Genomic DNA, 24,170 nt, shown 5'->3' on the forward strand with positions numbered 1-24,170 from the left:
AGATACTTAAAAAAACCCCACAGTACCATGTGTCAAAAAGCACAAGAGTTACATTAGTGCTATAATAGGTGATTTTTTTTCTTATGCTTTTCTGTCATAAACAGGTGTTAATTTTGTCATCACTTAAAGGTAATTGTGATATTGAGCACATCCCTTTTTTCTAGAATTGTAATGCCATCAGCAGTGATTTTTATCTCTTTTGTTCATTGCTGTGTGTTCAACACCTAGAAGAATGTGTAACTATAATTAGGGGCTTAATAAATATCTGTTTAATGAATGAATTCTCACTCTGTTCTATTATTCTCAAACATTACCATACCAGAGAGCCAGCACCTTCTTAGGACAGTTGTGTTGAAATGAACAGAAGCTCAAAATGATCCAGCCCCCCAAAATAGTCTTAATTTCTAGAACAGTCCTAGAGACTGAAGGTCATATTTTAATGCTCTAAGATTCCCCAATTTATGCTCTAATACCCCAGTTTAGTTTATATTATTATTATTTTTAACATCTATTCTATTTTTGAAAGAGGGAGGGCACGTGAGCAGGGCGGGGCAGAGAGAGAGAGGGAGAGAGAGAATCCCAAGCGGGCTCCATGCTGACAGCAGCGAGCCCAATGTGGGGCTTGAACTCACAAACTGTGAGATCATGACCTGAGCCGAAGTCAGACACTTGACCAACTGAGCCACCCAGGTGCCCCTAGTTTATATTATTTGTATAATTTGGGGTGGGAACCAGGATTTAAAGAAATAACAAATGGCCGTGCATAAAAATGAAGTTCCTCATTTCATTTATCTTTTTTTATGCAACAAAAATTATCACATGCTTATTTTTATTGTGTGTTGAAAACATTTGGGGTGGGGGGGGTATAACAGCAAATATGTAAACACTTGTAGTTTAAGTTTGTTGTATTTTTGGTTGCCCACCGTCTTCTGGGTACCCTTTTTATGCATGGGGAGTCTCTCCCTTTATGAGATCTCAATCTCCAAGGCAGACACCAGAAACTTAAATTTTAAACTTCGTTTACAGCTATAGCTCAAGAATTTTTTGTAGATTTCTCCCATCAAATGTTCCCAAGCAAGGTTTTGATTAGGAAACATACTGCAGGAAGAAAGAAGCACGGTGCAGTATCTATTTTTCTGGTGAAGGTGACTGAGAAGTAGCCAGTGTTATATGTCCCAGTTCTAACAGTTAGGCCTGGGGATTTATAGGCAGGAAAATCTGGGGTTCCCAGCAGCGGAAAACTGTTCTGTGAGCAATTATGTCATTGTAATTTGGATATTGTCCTAGTTAGATCACCTCCAGTGATTCTCTGACCTTCCCCAAAATCCTGTGAATTGCCTACTATTGTTCCATAGTATGTTTCTCCTTCTAAGAGTAACAGAACACCCAATAAAAGGCTTCTTACGATCTTTTCTTCTCTCTCCTCTCTTCTCCTCGTCTACAGGATGGCTATATAGTTATACCACAAAGTCTACTACCCCACTGGCACTGCACTCAAGTATTCTGCATCTCTGTCCACTACAGTAGTTGAACTATATGTCCCTGGCCCACAAAGGCCATCTCGGTTTTTTTTCATCCTGGATCCCACCCTCTCTCTCCTACTAAAGGACATGGCAGTTAGCCCCTCTCAACTCCACATCACCAGCATTCTTTCCCATTGGCATAATGTATGTTGTAATATATTGTAACGATAATTATCCATTGCCCTCACTGCCCTCTCCAGTGAATTAACCATTTCCCTTCTCTCTGCTAAAACAAACTCCCTCAAGAGTTGCCAGTATTCATAGTTTTCACATCCCTGCCTGTGCAGCCATCCCAGGACAAGCTGCCACCACCAGTTTCCATCTGGACCACCACGGTAGCCTCTTGTATGTCTCTTTGCTTTCTCACTGACAAATACGTGCTCTACTCAAAGCAGCTGTGGTGAGATTTTAGAAATAAGGTCAAGTCACATCTTGCTCAGAATTTCCCAATGCTTTTATCTTAACTAACATACAAGTTGCAAGTCCTTGCCATTTGGCACCAGGCTACTTTTTTGACCTTATCTCCCATTTCTCTCACCCTCTTCCACTACCTCTGTTCCTTCTTTTTTCTCTAAACTTCCACGAATGCCTTTACATCCAAGCCTGTGCTTTCACTGCCCCTTCTTCCTCGGATACTCTTCTTCTAGGTAGTCACTTAATTTTGAGATTTGCTCAAATGCTCTGCTCTCTTGGAGGATTTTTCTCCTTACCTTACCTGCAATGGTTGTCTTCTGCCCCTAACACCCTTTCTTACCCTGATTTCTTTTTCCTCAGAGAATTTATTACCTCTTCTGTTTTATGTGTTTATTTGCATATTATCTATCTACTCCCACTACAATATTATCTCTATGAGAACAAGAATGTCGCTTGATCACTGCTGTGTTCCCAGTGCTTAGAGGCATTAGGTAAATATTTGTTGAATGAGTGCCTGGGATCTTATGAGAGCAAAGAGCAGGGAGTGCCATATATTCCCTAGGAGATTCTTTTCAGCGGAGGTGGTTCTGAAACAAGTACTGAATAATGGGACATATGGCAGGCAACAGGTAAAGAAGAGAGGAGAGGACATTGTAGAAGAGGGAATGGTATGTTCAGGTGCACAGAGAAATGGAAGTTTTAATTCTAGGGGGAAGAGCACTTTCTTTATAGCTAGTGCCCAAGTATGGATGGAGTAGGGAGTGTGATGGAGTTTTCAGAGATAAACCTTGAATGGTAGACACCATGATAAATGTGTTAGGTTTATTCTTGCAAAGTTTAGCAGTATAACTGTATGAATACTGTACCATTCCAAGGATTTTTTCTACATTTTTCATATGCTTATTTTATTGAGAAAGAAATTTTATTGGAAAGAAAATTAAACCACTCTATATTGCTGTGGACGAAATGATGCAGAACCAAAAATCCAATTGCCTAATTTATGTCTTCCTTTCTTAAAAAGCGTCGAATGCTTTTAGTAGTATTTTTCAGACTCTACCAAGTGGTATAGCCTCCTATATAATCTATGTATATGAGCTATGCTCATATGAAGTGGCAAATCAGAGATCAAATCCTTCTCTATTTGAATGAATGGTTGTTGGCTTGTGTCAATCTGATTCAAAAATAGTAAAGGAAAAGATTAATTTTCTCATACATAGTGGCTCTTAATCCTTTGAGACTGATAAATGCTATGGACCGTCTACCTAGAGAAATATGTGTAAACACACATAAACAGTTTTGAATAAAATTTTAAAAAGTGTTAGATGCACCCTGCGGCCATTCGTGTCTCTTTTATGTCCATTGGCTCGGTTACACATACATCATGTTTCTCACACATATACCACGTTACTCAAAGGGTAGTAAGTCAAAGTAGTATGAAATGAGTCAACTAAATATTTTCAAAATTACACACTTCGGTGATATTATTAGCATATGAATGCGTTTTATACATTGGATGCCATTATTTATCCAGTGTGTCTCTGAATGATTTATAAAAACATTGGATTCCCTGAATATATAAAAAATCTTGGAAAATAGTCCCTCAATAAATAAACATAATAGGTGTAGAATAGTATTTTAGATTAACTGGATTAAAAAAAAACATAGGCAAAATTAGAATATTCCTAACTTACTGTTAAAGTGGTAAACAAAAATCAGTTAGGTGGAAACTTAAAGTATTTAATCTCAAAAGTTTGCCAAATGGATGGGGACTTTTAGTGATTAGGATGTGTTTGGCTGCCAGTACCAAAAACATATCTCAAAATGTTTAACTCTAGAGAAAGTTTATCACTTCACATGTAAGTCACTGGCATGCAAGATGACTCCAAAGTCAAGTAGTTAAGCAGTTCAACAATGCCAGCAGAGATTAAGGTTCTCTGCATCTTCCCACTCCCACGATTTCAGGGAATTGCCTTGGTTGTCAGGCCAGCTGCTCCTGTGGTCCCAGTATGGATGCTACAGTTCCAGGAGGCATTCAGATATGTGACCATCCAGAGGAATAAAATGACAGTCTCTTCTCTGTGTTTCTTACTCTAAGTCCCTCCCCTTTGATGTAGGAGACCTCTCTTCGCAGCCCATTGTCCCGAATGGGTCATATCCATTTGTAAGCCAATCATTGTTAAGGAGAATTGTATAAACTTGATAGAGTTAAATTGTTCATGATTTGCTCTTGAGCTGAGAACAGAAATGTATTTTCTGAGGTATAGGTACATGCATAAAACTGGGGTCTCCTTAGCAAATAAGAATGAGGAAATTATGGGTAGGCAACTATTAATCTATCTTGTAAGAGTTGAACAAAAATATGAAGGAAAAATATTTTCTTAGCAAAATAGGGTTAGATTATGTGTCTACAATATTGGCTTCTGTGGGTGATGGAGGAAAAATGTCATGAGATCATTAGCTTTGTAGGCGTTGATTAATGTGATTATTGAATACAAATGGAAGCAATTTTTTTTCAGAAATATCTATTAATATTTGAGAAGTGTTAATGTTATGATTACCTAGGTACATTTAACGTCTCTGTGATTGATTTCCTCATTTGTAAAATGTGGATAAAGCAACCTTTCCTAGCTATCTCATAGACTTCCTTTGTGAGCCAAAATGATTACATCTGTGAAGGTTCATTGTAAACAATAAAATGAAATTCAAAAGTTGTTAGTCTATTTCTCTCAGATTTCAAAGCACTTGACATAAGTGGTCTTATTAAGTTAATGTTAGTGAGGTGGTTTACAAGTGCTATGGTATTTCTTGTTTACAAATAAAGCCATTTGGAAATCTTGATTTTCATGGAACCAACATTGTATAGGTAACCAAGCTAGAAATAGAATCACACCTCATACCTAGCTCAGTTTTCTTCATAAGATTTGACTACCTTGACATTAAAAATAAATTGTAACATTTAGCTATAATTCCTTTTGTCATGGATAACAGTGGCTTTACAACTTTTTGATTGTGAAAGAAAAAATAATAATTTTACATTATAAGCCAGTACATGCGTGCAGGTGCCTGTACACACAGATTACATATACATCTATACAAATAGAAATATAGAAAACAGATAAAAAACTATTAAACGTACTTATTCTATGTGCAATTAGTTCTGACATTTTTTTGTTAAGTTTGACTAAAACCTTTGTTGCAACTTATTAAGTTGATTTTATGACCAATAGTTTGTGACCCATAGTTTCTAACACACTACTACGTTCTACCAGTGCTACTTCTTCTACTAGTATAAAAGCAGTGAGGGCATCTGGGTGGCTCAGTCAGTTAAGCATCTGACTTCAGCTCAGGTCGTGATCTCATAGCTTGTGAGTTTGAGCCCCACATCGGGCTCTCTGCCTCACGCTAGGTTCTCTGCTGTCATCACGGAACCCACTTTGGATCCTCTGTCTCCCTCACTCTCTGCTCCTCTCCCACTCTCTCTCATTCTGTCTCTCTCTCTCTCTCTCTCAAAAATAAACATTAAAAAAAAACCACAGTGAAACAGGGATAGCCTAGAGACTTTGGGGCTCTATCCAGTGGAAATCCTACAGATGTGTTTTGTTAGGGCTGGGCAGTGTTTTGTTGCTGTTGTTGTTATTATTATTGGTTTGTTTTTATTAGCCTAAGCTTTACCTCAGAAATACTGAATCATGATATCTAAGAAAAGGCATGGGCATACATATTTTAGAAAATCCTCACAATTGAGAGCACAATGTTTTAAATATTTCGTGAGTAATTGCAGTCAATCCTGTGATCTTCCAACCATCAGTATTCTACTGGACTATCCATCAGACTCAACATGTACCAAATTGACCTTAAAATCTCCAAACAAACTCGTCCAGTCCATCTTTTCCTTTCCCTTCAATGTCCCCACCCCCATATGTATATGTTTTGTTCTGTAAGAGTTTCTAGGTTCCACATTTGTATCAGTAGAGGCTGTCACCATATACTCAGCAATAAGCTGGTTTGTCTTCACTCATTTCCCCTCCACAAATGAATTAACATTACTCATTATTTCTGCTATCAAAGTCCCTGCCTTAATGCAAGGCTTCCTCATTCTTTACCTGGACTATTGCATAATCACTGTTATTCTCATCTCTCCTTATTCTCTTCAAATCAGTTCTTGATGCTACCAGTCAGGAGTCTTTGCTTAAGGTGTTTAATGGCTCTGTTTCCCAATAAGATAACTCTAAACTCTTTTTAGCAGCAAAGAGCAAGGTCTTTCTACCCAAGCTTCCATTTATTTATTTCTCCCACTGTAATCACTCCAGCTCCCATTCATACCTATCTTTAATTTATCATGTTCCCAATATGTACCAGGCTGCCTCATGCTTCTGCACCACTGTGGCCCACGGACAGAGCTCCCTCATTTGACGCCTAGCTCCAGTCTTTTCTTTTAATTGACATTCTGTACACTCTGCCTGATTTAGGGAGACACAACTGCATTCGAATTCTGTCTGTGTCTCCTAATCTTTCTAGTGATCTTAGGCAAGTTACCTTCCTGTACCTTGGTTTGCTGCTTTGACTTGTAGGGCTCTTGCAAGGTTTAGACTTAATACATGTAAATTGAACAGCACAATTTCTGGACATCTACACAGGCATCTTCAAACCCCGATTTCATGTTTGTGAAGTTATGACTAAGTTTTTGTATGGCAAAATGAACACACTTGGAATTATTTGGCTCTGAACAAATAATGGACTTATTTAAAAATACACATTTAATTTTGTGTGTATTTATTGAATAACTACCTTGTGCCAGATCTGGAGGTAAAAAGTGAATAAACTATTGGCATTTAATCTATATTTTTTGCATCACTGACACACTCTAAAACATTTACTAGAAATTTATATACTTTTGATAATAATAATGACTTCTGTAAAGTATTTTGTAGCATGATATCTTCTTTTTTTTCCTTTTTATGAGTGGCCTCAAAGCCAACAACTTGAAAACTGGCTTAGCTTTGCAAACAAAACATCACAATGCTTTAAAATGGCATGAATTGATCAATTTGAAGAGGTAGTTAGTAAACTGTAGCATTAACTTCACTCACAGTGAGAAAATCTTTAATGATCTATAAAGGGGAGCAGATAGCATTTTAATGGAATTTGAAGACGATGCCAATATTTGCAAGAAAAGGAGACTCTTAAACATGGACCACACTGCCTTAGACCAGGAACGGGGCTTACCACTAGGTAAGTTTTAAATGCAAAGTGGGACAAATTCATCAGAAACCTAGATGTGCAACAGGCAGAAATGGCTTCTGGGGAGAAGAGAGTTAGCTGCAGGGGCTCGTGGCCAAATCTCTCCCTAGTTTTATAAGTGCTGGAGTCAGGGTGGCTGAGAAGAGGCATTGCCTTTCACAAAGATCTTCTGGACATTGTCCTAATCTCACCTCCCACCCTTTTGGGAAAACAGTACACACAGATCAGTAGGCATGAAGGGTGATATATACTTGCTATATATAACCAGCCACTGGATTTATCTTGGATAAGTAATAAGAACCAGGGAATAATCCAAGGCATATTAGAAGAGTACAAATACACACAACAGAGAAAATTTTTATACAGATTGCGGGGAATTCGAATGAGAGAGGGAGAGAAAATTAGGAAAGTCAAAGTTAAGTTCAGGCTTTAAGGGAAAACAACTAGAGTCTAAGAACTCTGCTTTCTCAGAAATAAGCTGCTAGGAAAAGCAGTTGAAAGCTAAGACACAGAGAAGGCACTCATTTCCAGATGACAAAACCTAAGATGTATTATTGCTCTAGACTGATCCTCTGTCGGAGCAAGATTGAATGGATAACCAATTTGGTCTTTCCATCTCTAGCTCTTGTTCATTTCCACTTCCATTATTCTATGAATATACAAGAAAGGGAAATATAATATTGTTAAAGCTCAGGTATGATTTATTGACTCACTGTATCTTTAAGATAACACATGTACATTGTGTTGTTATACTTGATAGCACGTTTTTTTTTTTTTCATGAATAGTCGTGAATAGAGTAAACAGACTCATAAAGCCTGTTTAAAGTATCAGCATGTAAGTTACTGCCGATGGTGTCTTGGGGCTGCGTTAACTTAGACATGTAATTTTTCTTTCTTCCTCTTCCCTCTCGCCTCCCCTTTTTAATTAATAGATCTTCTCATTCATGAGCATTTAGCATCACCTTGTTTGCTTGATGCAATTCCCTTTGGGGGTTTCCTCTGTGGATGTAGTAGAAGGACATAGGGGAAACAGTTTGATGAATCACAATTTGTTGAAGGCAGTAATGGTAGCAGCGATAGAAAAATGGAATATTTGCAAAATGCCAGAGGTGAAGGAATAGGACACACATGATTAAAGTTGCCATAAAATCAAAGCTGTCAAAGCAACAAAAGCCGTAAAAAAGAAATATTCTGGCAACGTCAGTCTCCCCACACATCCAGGGGTGCCATGAAGCATATTACTAAAGAAAGTCCGTTAGGAGTAGAGGAAGACATTTTTCCCACTGACTATGAAAACATATGCTGAACTATAAATGTTCTCTGCCCCAGGAATTTTAGCTTGAGCGTCTTGGGACTGCAACCTTAAAACACCATTTGGAAAGCAAACACTAGCAACACTATTTCAAGGGGCTGAAAAAAGAAGGGAGGAGGGGATGTAGTAGGAAAGGTGATTTGGGGAAGCATATTCAAAGGCTGAGGCTGACTTTGGGGAACCACGGTAGAGGATCTAGAATCTTGCATTCAATAGTACCTGTGTTGTCTTTTCATAAAGATAGTGTTACTGTGGAGCTGGAAGCATGGAAAATGCCTCCATTTCCTTCCCAGAATTCACAACTAGGGGGCAGGTGGAGTCTGCTGAGTGATATGCAAAGTGTATGTCTAGAACCAAATGGTAATTATTCCCTACCTGATGAGATCCAAGCTACTTTGGCATATGTGATTGGTTAGAAAGGGAAATGATCTGGAAACGTCCTAGAGTAGCCTAAAAACCTAAAGGTATACCATGAAGGGATTGCACTGCTTGCTTTTGCTGCCCTTGATGGAAATCTCTGCCTGACTGGAAGGTAGACTCTTAACATTAGAAATAAATTCTAAACTTATGGGCAGGGGTGCCTGGGTGGCTCAGTCGGTTAAGCATCCAACTTTGGCTCAGGTCACCGTCTCACAGTTCGTGGGTTTGAGACAGCTCAGAGCCTGGAGCCTGCTTCGGATTCTGTCTCCCTCTCTCTCTGTCCTTCCCCCACTCGCACTCTGTCTGTCTCTCTCAAAAATAAATAACCATTAAAAAATTAAAAAATAAAGTTATGGTCTGGGTTTGAGTGAGACAACAGATTTGGAGTTTGGTTTTAGACAGAAGCAAGTTGTTACATAGCTCCTTGTATGGAAAATATATGCATATTTTTTTTTAAAAATCACACTATTTCTGCCAGGCTATTAGTGGTATAGTTTAAAATACTTTTGTGAATACATAAAAGTACAGTAGTCCCCATATATCTGTTCCAAGACCTCCTATAGATGCCTGAAACTGTAGATAATACTAAACAGTATATATACTGTCTTTTTCTTACATATACATACCTCTGACAAAGTTTAATTTATAAATCAGGCACAGTAAGAGATTAGCAACAAGTACTAATAAAAGAGAATGATCACAATAATACTATAAAAAAGTTAAATGAACATGGTCTCCCTCTCCCCCCGCCCCCCCCAAGATATTGTACTTCTCACTCTTCTTCTTGTGATAACGTGAGATGCCTCTGTGATGATGTGAAGTGAGGTGAATGAGGTAGGCATTGTGCTACTATTGACCTTCAGGCCATACGTCAGAAGGATGATCTGCTTCCTGGCTGCAACTGACCACAAGTGACTGAAACCAAGGAAAGTGAAACCATGGATAAGGGGGAACTACTGTATTCCTTGGAGGCTTGCTGAACTTGATTGCATTCAGAAAGCTTTCAGAAACCATGAACCCATGACTATTTTCTAATGAGGAGCTCATTTTCCTTTCCTACAAACTTTTTTGAAACCTCCAGTAGGAGTGGTAATAAGGGAGTGAGGGTGAAAATGCAAAGCTGGAAGAAATTGAAGAACCCACCTGCAGTTCATGTGCTCTCCTCCCAGAGGGGCATTCCAGAAGACTCAGGAAACACTGTGCTGAAAACCAGTTATTGGGACACAAGATCTGCGTCAAAAGACCCTCAAAGGCTTTAATCGTCTATAGATTCTTTTTGTTAATTGCTGTCTATACTTTCCAGGAAGATTTCTTTTACTGACACTCATGGCTACTTGGGGCCACTTGGCTGCTTCAGATCTTATAAATAGTGGCCAAGACATAATAAACATACCTTTCCTAAGACTGGCTTTATTCCTGGTGTGGAGCTTAGGTACCGGAAGAGCCCAGCTGCCTACACAGCTCTCTGTACACAGCAGTCAGGAGAGAGGCTCACCACTTACTAGATGTTTCATCGTGGGAAAGTTACTTATATCAGATTGAAGGTACTGGCACCAGACATTTCTATAATGCCTCTTCTGATTGGAAAACTTAAAAATTTTAAGTAAATCAACTTCTCTGAATCTGTTTTCTTATCCACAAAATAGGGATATTGAAATTAATCCATCTTTCTTCCTAGGGGTGTTGTAAACCATCCTGTTGCCAACTTTCCTACATTATATAATTAAAAGGAAACATTATCATCAGTATCGTACTTATCATCACCATTGAAACTTTGTTTTTAACATCTTCCTATAAATATAAAAAGTTCCATTTGGAAAACCGTTCAGTTTCTTTGAATGGATTAAAAGAGAGACGCACAATGAATGAAAAAAAATTGTCAGAGTTTGCTTTAATTTTTTTCTTTATAAATATCTGAGCTCATCTTGCAATAAAATATGTACTCGTGTGATTGTAATCATTTCCAGGGTAGCAGATCGGGGATGACACACAAAGGTCTGAGACTTGAATATAGGTTCAAGCAGCAGGAGAAACTGGTTTGGGACCAAATAAGCTCTTATTCAAGTAAAACTGTTGAAAAACACTGCCAAGGGAATACAGAAAATAACTGAGGAAGGAAATTGCTTTTGGGATAAATGTTCTGTTCTTTCAAGTTTGCTCTGGTACAAAAGTGCCCCTTTGAAGAGACTTAATAGAACCATTAGAAGGACCAAACATGAAATATCTCATGAAATCTTAACAGGTTTATTTTATAACCATTTTTCCTAAAGGTGTATATAGAGGAAAAAGAAACCAAGGAGATAAAATTTGCACTCTTGTACAAATGCACGACGCTATTTGATGTAGAACAATTACTTATGTCTAAATCGATTCCAAATTTGCTGTCTGATCTCTGCTTTGCTGTTACTTATGCATTCTGTGCTACCTGTATGTCTGGACACCAAACTGAAGTGCTTGATTTTTCCTTCACTTGCTCATTTTACTGAACTTTTGCAGGTACTTGTAGCTCTTTAACAACAACAGTCCGTTGACGCTCTCTTTAGTTTTGATGAAAGTTTTGATATCCTTGTCTTCCTCTTACTTTTTAGTTATTGGGCATCCACTGTGTGCTGGGATGCTGTACAGATATGAGGAGTTGCCTGTTCTAGGCCCTGAGGATAAAAGAATGTATCAAATACATTCCCTGCTTGCAAATAACTTGCAGTTAGAATTTTAAATTTAGACCGTTGAAATACAACAATATGGAGCTACAGTGTCTGTAATCTACAAAGAACAACTAATTCAGTGTTGCCTAGAGTCGCCTGGGTGGCTCAGTCGGTTGAACATCCGACTTTGGCTCAGGTCATGATCTCGTGGTTTGTGAGTTCCAGCCCCGCGTCGGGCTCTGTGCTGACAGCTCAGAGCCTGGAGCCTGCTTCAGATTCTGTCTCTCTCTCTGTCTCTCTCTCTCTCTGCCCCTCCCCCACTCACATTCTGTCTCTCTCTCCTTCAAAAATAAATAAACATTAAAAAATTAAAATCAGTGTTGCCTTAGAGGGGGGGTCAAAATTGTTAAGTGTATTAGTAGTTTCACTGAGGCATGGAAGACCAGTAGGAATTAGCCTGTCCAGTGGAGGGGGGAGGGGAGGCCATAGGGGATTCAGAAAAGGGGAAGTGGGGTATTTCTAGGGTCAGAATAGAGGAAGGGTGTATTAGTTTGCTAGGGTGACCATAAAAGAATACCACAAACTAGTGGCTTAAATGGCAAAAATTTGTGTTTTTTTTTGTAGTTATGGAGACTGGAAGTCCAAGTTCAAGGCATCGCCAGTATTGGTTTCTGTGAGGCCTCTCTCTCTGGCTTGCAAATGTGTCCTCACATAACCTAAACTCTGTCTGCATGGACTTCCTAGTGTCTCTTCCTCTTATAAGGACACCAGTCCTACTGGATTAGAGCCCTACCCTTATGATATTATTTTAGCTTGATTATCTTGCTTAAGTTACATTGGGAGTTAGGGCTTCAGCATATGAATTTTGGTGGAAGTAGGGGTGACACAGTTCATCCATAACAGAGAGTAAAGGACTCAAGTCTAGTGAATGAAGTAAAGGAATGAGAAAGATCATATAATGCTTGAATGTCAGACTGTGTGTCTAAGTTAATAAATTTTAGGGCACTGGGGAACCACTGAGGATTTTGTCAAATGGGCTACTGTGATCAGATTTGCCCTTTTTAAGGATCGTTCTTGCTGCAGGATGAGAGAGCAATGAAGGCGGGGCCAGTGGCAGAGACAAGCTCAGATGCAGAGAGACAGGTTAACAGAGCAGGGAAGCCTGCCAGGCCAGGGACAATGATGGCCTGAGTCAGCAGTGGATAAATTAAGGAGACCTTTAGGGAGTAGATTTGATAGGAAGTGATGGTTAAATTGTGTATAGAGAGTGAGGAAAGGAAAGTGGTTGGTGTTGGCTTTGCAGTATTTGGAGTAACTAAGTAGATAACGAGATAAATACAGTAAAAGTACTGGGATCTAGGGGTTGGGCAGGAGATGACATGATAAGTTTTGACATGAAGACTTTAAAGCCTGTAGAACATCCAGATGGAGATGTCTAGGTAGATATATAAGCCTGAATGTCTCAAAAGAGTTCTTGGACAAGAACAGTTTGAAGTTATTCAGGAATATGGGCAAGAGTTAGAGCTGTGAGAGAAGTTACCTAATTAATGTAAACTGTGAAGATAGCAAAAAACGCCTCATACAAATAAAAGGTAGGAAGCATTGTCATTTAAAGTATGAGTAGAAGAAGACAGCCCTTCCTTCTTATTGATGTATATAAAAAATATAATTCAAATAATACACTAGTTGTGAGTTTGACTCAATTCTCTAAATAAATAGTAAATTATGTTTGTATTGTGATTTACCAAATAAATCTCATTGCAAAGATTTATCCCCATTGTACGTAAATATTTTATTCTCTTTGATTTCAATTTCAATCTGTGATTTGATTTTCGGCTTAAAGTCTTCTAAAAACTAATCATTATTTTGGTTGCAATAATTTCCCAAGTCTTCCAAGTAGTGTTAAGATTGAAACCTAAATCCCTGTTAACTAGTAATGGAGTTTTGAAAAATGTAAATAATTCCAATAATACCTTTAAATCGGGGAAAATCTGACTTAATTCTAAATATGGCATCGTTCTGTGCTTTTGATTTCAAGTTGCATAACTTTAACAGCTGTATCTTAAAGCATTATCAGCAGATGCTAATTCATATTCTTGCTAATTCATATATCACTGCTGTGTCCCATTCATAATAGTCACATGCACGCAGTATATCTACCTGAGAATATTTACTGTGGTTGTATGCTTGGCTTCAGGAAATTGACCTGGAGAATTGGAATTCATTGGAATTTTTCCCATGAGGAAAGAAGGGACCCAAACAGCTGGTAACAGAAATTCTTGAGCCTTGCTGCATTTTTTTTCTTTGAACGTCTATTTAGTGTCTCAGGCACTGTTCTAGGAGCAGTGATTACAGAGGATAGCAGTAAACAGAACTTAGCTGAGACCTCCTTGTTTCAGAGCTTACAGCATATCTTCTTTTGAATTCACCTGAATATATTGCTGTAAAACCCTATCCCTGCATATAAGAATGGGATGGTGTAGCGCTGTTGCTGCAGCTGTTTATGGAGCAGTTCATTATAAGTTGGCTCTTCAATTCCATCACCTGTTCTTGGAGATAGCTATTCTGTATTCCAGAGCTTCCCTCACAGTGATGGAAGTAATGACTTGGACCAAGATGAGCAGCCACGAAATCATTTGCTATTGGGCCCAATAGGGTAGGAAAAAAGATAGTCCTTGGTCTCGGTTTTCTTTGAATCATCATTGCTTCCTAATTTCTGTTCATGGCTCTTCTTCTCCAGCTTGAATATTCAAGAATATAGGAGGTTAATTAGTTGAAGCAGAAGAAGTATGAGGTTGGTTTTAGTTAAGTAAAAGTGACAGACTTTTGAACTCTGCAAACCGTGACAAGAATTCCAAGGCATTCACTACCACTTGGTTATTGATTTCCACAGATTTTTGCATCATTTAAAAAAACCAGACTAACTTAAGGTAAGCAACATTATCTATACGACAAACTTGTCTTTAAGGAAATCTAATGGTGTTGACACATAAAGTGGAAAAGACTATTTAAAAATGTGTATTTTAACACTGTGGTTGAGTTATTAAATAACATTTATTGTGCTTCCATTTAGAACATTTGAATAAAGAAAAGCCTATACAATTTCGTATGTTTTTCTTTCTTAACATGTGAAAAGAGAGAACCATTAAGTAAACATACAGTCACTTTAATGAGAAGTATTTCCAAATATCAAATGCAATAATATTTTAATTTCTCATTATTTGTCATATTTACCATGCAGTAGATTAAAAAAACACAGAAAATTTAGAAATGATTGAAATTTGAAATGAATATTATTATTATACTGGCCTAACAATGTCATGATTCTTCCGCAGGGGCTCAGTATCACACTTCAGTATCTTGATAGATATCATAGATGTTAGGTTATTATCAAATCTGACAGGAAAGGCTGTGATTTGAAAGCTTCCTTAAGAATTCTATCTGTAATTTCTGTTAACATTTGACAGAGTTTCATGACATTAGAACCACTAAGCTCATTGAAATTCAACATTGGCTGAGTTTCTTGCATACGCTTCTCATTTACAGATAACACTTCTATTTCCTGACACAGAGATTCAAAATGAATACCTCAAGCAGGAAAACAAAACAAAACAAACTACAAAAAAATTCATTTCAAAATAAAATCAAACACACCAGAACAAGTACCATACTGAGAAACATTTTAAGGAGACAGGGGGTGGGGGGTGGGGGGCGGCGATGGAAAGGAGCAGATTTAATTGATAGAAAACAGACTTTTATACTCAAGTTCAAACAACTCATCTTTTCTGTCCTGTCAAGACAGTACCAAATAAATTTAGAAAGTAAATAGTAATAACTCACATTGCCCTAAGACTGTTTTGTCAATCTCAGTAGTTCTAAAATTTGTGATTAAAACTATATCTCACAAATATTAACCTTTCGATAGCTTTTGCAACTTGTTTCAAGATACATATATGTAGGAATTTTCCAATCTATTGACTTTTTTCCCCTTTCTATCTCTATGTGGACATATTTATTCAATTTGTATAAACAGCCACTTTAAGGTAAACTGGGAAAGTTGATTCAATTTGACAACTTCTAAGTATGATCTTATGTACCTTTGATATCAGACTGAAAAATAATCAGAAAGCTTTTCCCTACTCCATAGGGGTTTTGGGGGAAAAAAGAAAAAAGAAAGAAAAAATATATTTGTAGTTCCTTCATCTTCTGAACTAGTCACATGGCCATAAAATAACACAAAAACTCACTGGACCAAGATATGAAGTAGACACTCAATGTGCTTGTTGATTTTTGGAAATTATATTTTGTTAAACAAAGATAGACAATATTATCCAAAAAGCTAGGCAAATATTTATTTGATGGAGCTTATGAAGAATAAAACATCAATAGTTAAATAAGGTCCTCTTAATGAGATTCTACCCCTTAAAATTGCTCAGAACATGTAAAGCATGTTAATTAGTAACATTTTTTTTATACTTCCTAAAAAATGATAGGGTTTTCTCTGCTTTTTCTCTCTTGAAAATTTATGCAACAAATACATATCGCACACCTATAATGTGCCAGGCATAATTGTCATAGTGTGTCAACATAATTGCTGTTTTTCTAAGTAAAAATTTTAAACCGGACACATAGTCTGGAAGTAGAATTTTTTGTACTTTCCATGGTCTTGCAGTTTCCTGTATATCATCTGTAATCTCCAACCTCTAAATATGCAGTGAATGGTAAGTTAATTTTCAGGTCACAGATACCAACCGATACTTGTATTCTGAATGTCAAACTTGGAATTTCCAGATGAAATAATGGATTATGCTCTGGGAACAAAAGGATAGAACACTTGGAGTTGTGATTGTCCTACACAAACTGAAATTCACAGACCTCATCCCATTAAACCCCCAGAAAAAAAAATGCCTTTTAATTAGTGTGCGTCCCCCCACCCCCATCCTTTATGAATGTTAGAATTGTAACAAAAAGGCCACTGCACCTTTGAAATGTTTCACGTGAAAGAGCCCAGTTTCTGGTTTCTATTTTGCACTTCTAAGTGTTTTCTAGATCCTTTGGAATGCTTTGCCTGCAATGGCTGTGCCATTCTTACAGCTTAATGCGTGTGCCTTTCTTGCAACTTTATTTCTAATTAGTTGTTGCCTTCTTAGAGATGAAAGCCCTTTTGCACCTTGAAGGGCGATGTGAACTTAATGAAAATATGCTGATACAAGTTAAAGATGTTTCTTTATGCGAGTAAGGGCATTGAAGGTTAACCCTGACCTTCTCAGAGGAAAATTGCTGTACTATGTTTCAGTTAAGATTATGTATTACCATATTTCTTTCAGCTAAACCAGGCACATAATTTCAGGGTGAAAAGAGTTGTTTTCTTTAGAATCACCTAAACACAAGTTGGCTTAAATGGATAGCTGCAAAAATAAATCCTTGGCAGCAATAACAATACCAGGAGAGAATGTGGAGTGTTATCAAGAGTCGCATCAGGGCAGAGGATCCGCCTTCCCATTTGTTTTTCTTTGGCTGGGGAAATAACGTCCCCTCTGGCAATAACTTCTGAAGTTTCTTTGTGTATTTTGAAGTATTCAGAGTGGACACTGTGATGTGCTGCCCAGATGCCCCTATAAGGGGCACTTGTTAGCCCAGCTGCTGGGAGTGCTGCCGACAGAAAGCTTTCAGGAATCCCCTTCCGGGACTGCCTCAGGTGGAGAGTGACCCTGCTCACACCAAGCTTTTTTTAGGTCAGCCCCCATCAGATGACTGATGATATGGGTGGAGGGACATAAAAGCCTGGATACCTTAGCCCAGCTTGGAATTTTGAAGGGCCATTCTAGTCTTAGAGTTGCCTGTGAAAAGATGAAAGAGAAGTACAACGAACAGGCATATAAGCATCTCTTAAATTCGCCCATTTGCCACGTTTATCTTCATATAGATACGTACACGTGCAAATTGCTAAACTTTGAGAAGAATGTTTCAGAAATTACGATACATCACCCTGAAATATGTCAGCAGTTATTTTCCAAGAATAAGGACACTCCGCTGCATAGCCGTAATAATATTGTCGCTCTCAAGGGATGTAACGTTGATACTATACAACTGCCTGATATACAGTCCGTATTCGAATTTCCCCAGTGTCCTAGTAATGTCTTTGATAGCTGTTTTTTTCTCACTGGGAATCCGTCAAGGATCACAGATTGTATTTGTGTCTTTAGTCTTCTCTAATTTACAATAGCTCTCCCACTTTCCTCTTTCTTAATCATATTTTTTAAGAGTTCAGAAAATTGTTTTGTGGAATGCCACACAACCTGGGTTTGTGTGAGTGTTTCCTCATGAGTATGTTCATATTCAACATTTTTGTAAATAATACTAAAAATGTGATATTGTGTCCTCAGTGCATCTAGGTGATATTAAGTTGATGACTTAGTTAAGGTAGTGTCAATGAGACTTCTTCACTGGTAAGCTATCTATTATCCTTCCTAATTAGGGAACTCTGTTTCACCAAGGCTTTAAAACTTTGGATTTTATGTTCTCAATAACCTTCTCTAATGGTTTTAACATCCATTGAAAATCCTTGCCTAAATCTATTTTTATCCTAGAGTTTGCAAAATCGTTGTTTAATTTTTTCCTTCTATGTTTATTAGCTGGAAGTCTTCTGTAAAGATGTAATGATGAGCCTTCCTTCTTTCCTTTTTTCTTCTCTGCCTTTTTTGGGGAGAGGGGCAGCAAAGGGTAGAAATCAGGGATTTTAAAAATTTGATGTGTAATTTATTAAAATTATTTTAGTTTTATATGTTTATGATTCCCCCAATTTAGTCAGTGGAAACCTCTTAAATCCTTTGATCGTTTGCTTTCAGGCATAAAAAGGTATTTTAATTCTTTGCCCACATTTGTGATCAGTTATGTCCTTCAAATGGTATTTACAAACCAAAATGGCATTTACAGGCCAAGATCTGGTGCCACTTTGTTCATTGTTCCTGGGATTCATTCCATTTCTAGGGCTTTTCTTTGAACAGATCCAGGAAACCAACAAAATATAAAAATCACGTGTTCTTGCAGGGACCTCCAGTTTCTTCCCATCCTTCTCTCATATACTTCTTTCCTCAGTGAGAACTCTGGTTCCCAAGTAACATTCATCTGTTTACTCATTGGCCCTGTATCTATCTAGCTATCTAGCTGTCTGTCTGTCTGTCTATCTATCTATCTATTGTCTATCATCTGTCGATTTATCTATTGACTTATCTATCATCTATCTATCACTTATCCGTCATCATCTCTTCCTCCTCCTCCTCCCTCATCATCATGATCATGATCATCATCTTTCACTTATTAGGAGGCTTAAATAAAACCCTTCAAAACACACCCCTGCTGAGTAAAGATGAAGCTATTCTTGCTGTTTTTGTAGTTAGAATATATCCAGGGTGCACAGCTGAAATACTATGGTCAAAGATATTTAATTAGTTCTGTTATTCCTATGTAATTATATTTTCCATTTGATATGGTTGTCTCCATTTGTCTCTGTGTATAATTAATTTTGCTGGTTTTAGTACATCTTTGTTGATTTCTTTTTGAAACTATAAAATGTTTTCATTATTCAAAAAAATTTTTTTAATCCCTTCTCCTTTTCTTATTTTATATAAGAATAGTTGGCTTAGGTTACTTAATGTTCAAGTTTACTGTGATCGCCTTTGGGAGTAATTAACATTGTCCAGAAATGTATGTCTATACAATGAAGACTTTGTGTTTACCTTTTTAGGGGAGAAAGAGGGAAGATTCATATTTGAATGAAGGTTTAGGTACATAAAATTTTAATACATTTTATCAAGTTCATCAAAGCCTAAAATTATTACTTTGTTACATAGGATATCACATGTGTATAGAAATGTGTGTAAGGCTGTTGAGTAGCCAAAAACGTGGGCTGTGCTGGCTATTGTCTCTCAGTTCCAAATACCCCCTTCATGTTCTTCTCTATGATGCTGGCACTCTCTAAACTGTATTTCACCCTTGCCACCCCCATTGTCCTGTTAGGTTCTACCATAGGGCATCACAGGAGACTAGAGAAAAGAAGGAAGATGGAGAAAGGACTTGCTTCTTCTCGTTTACTTGATCCTTTCTGAGTTTCTCCAGCAATAACCCTTTACCCAGACAGAGATCTTTCTAGTAGTAGTTGTTTCAGCTTATTACTTATTCCAATACTTTTAGACTACCACTAAGAACTCTATTTTTTCAGTGGTCTGAGTCCGGGTTTCATGATGCCCCTCCTCAGAGCTCCTGAAGTTCTAGTACCATCTGGGGAATGCTCTGTCTTCAGAAAAATGTGTTCCAACTTTGCGAATTTCCCCCTTCAGTTTCCTTCCTTTTATCCCAGCTTTTTGGGTAGGAGCTGCTTCAGGCGGTTATAATCTCTATGTTACCTAAGTGTTCCATGGTTGCCTTTTCATTCTTCCAACAATCTAGACAAGCTCCTAAATTGTATTGTGAATATATTTTATGTGGTTTCTGTTTTCCTGACAGGATGCTAACACATAGGTATACTAAGAATAGTCTTAGTCATTCCCTAACGTTTTTATATCCACACACACCTATGTAGGCACCTGTAGGTAACCAATTTACTATATTTCACCATATCCTTTCTATATTTCATTTCAAAAAAAAGATGTTTATCTATATTTATAATTAAATCTAAACCTGTGTGTAAGAAGTGATGTCTTTTCATAAGGATTTTTTTTTTTTTTTTTTTTTTTTTTTTTACAAAATCTGTAATGTATTTCATCATGTGAATTACCATAGTCATTCAGTCATTCTCCTATAACCAGACATTTGGGTTGTTTCCAGTATTCTTTATTACAAATAATGCAGCTATGAAAAACTGTGTACATAGTTTTATTCCCACATTTTTGGAACTATACCTTCAAGAAAAAATTTCTAAAAGTGAGATTTCTAAGTTAAAAGGTAAACATATATAGAGTGTTGTTAGATATTGCCAAATTCTTTTTATAGCAATTGTCTCATTTTGCACATTTTCCAACAGTATAAAGAGAATCTGTTTACCCAAAGTTTGCAGAAATAGTGTATTCTCAAGCTTTTGAATATTTTGCTCAATCTGACAGATAAGAAACTGTATCTTTACAGCTTAGTTTTAATGTGAATTTCTCTCATTATGTTTGAATATTTTTTATATGTGTAAGGGTAAACTTTACACCTTCCCCATGAACTATTTGTTTATTCTTTTCACTCTTTGGTTTTAACTATTTGTCTCCTCAATTTTTAGGAATTCTTTATATATCAGGAAGATTGTTTTATTTGTTATGTATATTCAAGTGTTCATTCCTTCTTGGTTATTTTTCTTTTGAATTTGCTTATAATGTTCTTTTGTGGTTGTTTTTGTTTTGTTTTGTTTTTTGCTATGCAAAATGTTGTAAGTATTCAAAATTATTAATATTTTACTTGTATTATATCTAGAGCCCAGATATTTGGTTAGACATTATTCTGGATGCTTCTATGAAGGTGTTTTGGGGATGAGATTAACATTTCAATCACTGGATTTTGAGTAAAGCAGATTGCTCCATAGTGTGGGTGTGTTTCATCCAGTCAGCTGAAGGCATTAATAGGACAAAGACTAAAAAACAAAACAAAACAAAACAAAACAAGACTAAAAAATAAAAACAAGCAAATAAATAAATAAAAGAACAAAGACTGACCTCCCCCAAACAAGAAGAAATACTCCCAGCTGACTGTCTTTGGTCCCAAACTGTAACTTTTCCCTGAGTCTCCAGCCTGCCAACCCACCCCATCATATCATCATATCATCATATCATCATATCATCATATCATCATATCATCATATCATCATATCACTAAGCCTCCACAATTGCGAGAGTTAATTCCTTAAAATAAATCTCCCTCTATGTATATAGACATACCCGACTGATTCTGTTTCTCTGGAGAACCCTAACATACATACCTTATCCGTTTGGAATTTATTATGATGTTTGGTGACATGTTTCCTGTCTTATCTGTTACTCAAATGGTTATCTAGTATGTCAGCATCATTTGTTAAAATGTCTATCCTTTCTCAATGATTTGAGAGGTCACTTTTATCATATATATAAACTTTCATCTCTACTTAAGTCAATTTCTAGATAGCCTGTTCTATTCTACCGGCATATGTATTCTTGCAACAATAAGACCTTACTTGCTAAATTTTAGGAACATTATAATACGTTTTCATTTCTGATAGGGCTACTGCCCTTCACTTCTGTTCTCCCCTCGCCCCCAAATTTGGTCATCTTATCACTTAAAAACTTCAAATGTTTAGAAAATTTGGAAGAATTTTACAGTGAGCACTCATACAGCAGCGCACATAGTATAATATTAATTTTCTTTTAATCTTACTTTATTACATATATGTTCATTTATCCATCCCTCTGTGTATACATCAGCCCATCTTATTTTTGGGGTGCATTCCAAAGTAAATTATAGACATCACTATCATCCTCCCAAATACTTCAGTATCTATAATATCAAATAGAATTAAATATTGTTTAGAGTCTTATCTTTAAAATAAATTTTCATATAATGAAATGCATAAATCTTTAGTGCAGCATCCATTAAGTTCTCACAAATCCATATGCCTTGTGATACAGTAAAGTTCTCTCATTGTCTTTCCCAGCAAATGCCTAGTAATGTTCTAAAGATAATTGCTATTTAGATTTTTTCACACCATAGGTTAGTTTTGCCTGTTCTTGGACTTCATGCAATTGAGTCATACACTATGTAAACTTTTGTTTCAAATTTCTTTTGTTTGGCAGTATGTTTTGATAGTCATCCATGTTGTGTGCATGAGTAAATTATTTCTTTAAAAAAATTTTTTTTAACGTTTCTTTATTTTTGAGACAGACAGAGCATGAATGGGGGAGGGTCAGAGAGAGGGAGACACAGAATCTGAAACAGGCTCCAGGCTCTGAGCTGTCAGCACAGAGCCCGACGTGGGCCTTGAACTCACTGACCACGAGATCGTGACCTGAGTTGAAGTCGGCTGCTTAACCGACTGAGCCACCCAGGCGCCCCTAAATTATTTCTTTTAATTGCCGAGTAGTATTCCATTGTATAATTATACCAAACTTTGGTTATGTATCTTTTACTGATGGACACTTGGATTGTTTCTAATATTTGGCTATTATGTACAAAGCTGTAATTAACACTGTTAAATAACTATTTAGGGGATATATGTTTTTATTTCTCTTATGTAAGTACCTAGCAGTAAAATTGGCGGGGGGGGCATGAGACAGGTGAATGGTTAGTCGTATAATAAAGAACTGCCAATTCTTTTATCTAATGTATGTGAATTTCAATTGCTTAATTTTTGTTTTTGTTTCTAAATTTTGGTTAATCTGGTGAGAGTTCAGTAGCAGTAGGGTTTTCTTTTTTGCCAGTTTTTCTTGCATTTATTTTTCCCAAATGAACTTTGGAATAAACTTGTCTATCTTCAAAATAAAAGCCCAAACAAAACTGGTGACATGTTTTTAAGATAATTTTTAATCTATATTATTTGGGAAAAATACATTTGAAAAGTAATCTTTTTTTTTTAAGTTTATTTATTTTGACAGAGACAGAGACAGTGTGACTTGGGGTGAGGCAGAGAGAGAGAGAGAGAGAGAGAGAGAGAGAGAGAGAAGGAGAGAATCCCAAGCAGGCTCTGCACTGTCAGCACAGAGCCCCATTTGGGGCTTGAACTCATGTACTATGAGATCATGACCTGAGCCAAAACCAAGAGTTGGACACTTAACCAACTGAGCCACCCAGGTGCCCCCCAAAATAATATTTTCTAATGGCGAGGAATGCTTTCTATTTGTTCTAGTCTACTTTTGTGTCTTCAGGAGTGTTTTTACAGTTTTCTCTTTTGTTCCACATTTCTTATTCAGCTTATTCCTAAATGTTTAATTTTTGTGCTATTATTATAAATGGTTTTCTCTTCAATTGGTTATTTTATATATCTCTATATAATTTTGTATAGTAACATATAGTAAGTATATATTAGTATATATATTTACATACTGATTTTAATCCTGTCATCTTAATGAATTCCTGTTCTGTAAGCTAGTTTTAGCATTAATTCTCTTTGATTTTCTAGTTATATTGTCATACCATTTGTATAGAGATAATCTAAAAGCCTTATTTCCCCAAGTCTTACGATTTTTAATAGTTTCCAGTTTTCTGATTTGCTTTGACTCTTTTTTCTTTTTGCCCTGAATGTAACCTTGTCTGGTTATTAAGATTGCTAATCCTGCCTTATTTTTCTTTGCGTTTACTTTATATGTCTCCCTATCATGTTATTTTCAATTTTTTTGACACATTGTGTTTTTGTTTGTGTTTCTGTAAGCTTTGTTCAACCTGAAATTCTTTTTCTTTTAATAGGAGTGCTTAGCCTATCTATATTTCTTGAGGTGACAGATTTGTTTGGGCTTAGTTCTTTCATAGTCTTTTATATGATACTTTCACTTCTTTCATAGTCTTTTATATGATACTTTCACTTTTTATGACGTCTTTGATTTTTTTTTCCTGTATTATATGGTGGTTTTTCTCCTTGGCTTTGTCTTGTATGTAGATTCTCTCTGGTAAGTT

The 24,170-nt window shown here is 36.7% G+C and overlaps 1 long non-coding RNA gene across 1 annotated transcript in view; it reads left to right on the plus strand.

Annotated features, from left to right (window-relative positions):
- The window catches only part of LOC122227941, a 48,346-nt gene extending 33,861 nt beyond the window's left edge, over nt 1–14,485 (plus strand). The window contains exon 4 of the long non-coding RNA XR_006206283.1: nt 14,449–14,485. This is a non-coding gene — a long non-coding RNA (uncharacterized LOC122227941). The remainder of the gene's footprint in view (nt 1–14,448) is intronic.
- Nucleotides 14,486–24,170: the final 9,685 nt, after the last annotated feature.

The sequence above is a fragment of the Panthera leo genome, chromosome C1 (assembly GCF_018350215.1).
Source record: "Panthera leo isolate Ple1 chromosome C1, P.leo_Ple1_pat1.1, whole genome shotgun sequence".
NCBI lineage: Eukaryota > Metazoa > Chordata > Mammalia > Carnivora > Felidae > Panthera > Panthera leo.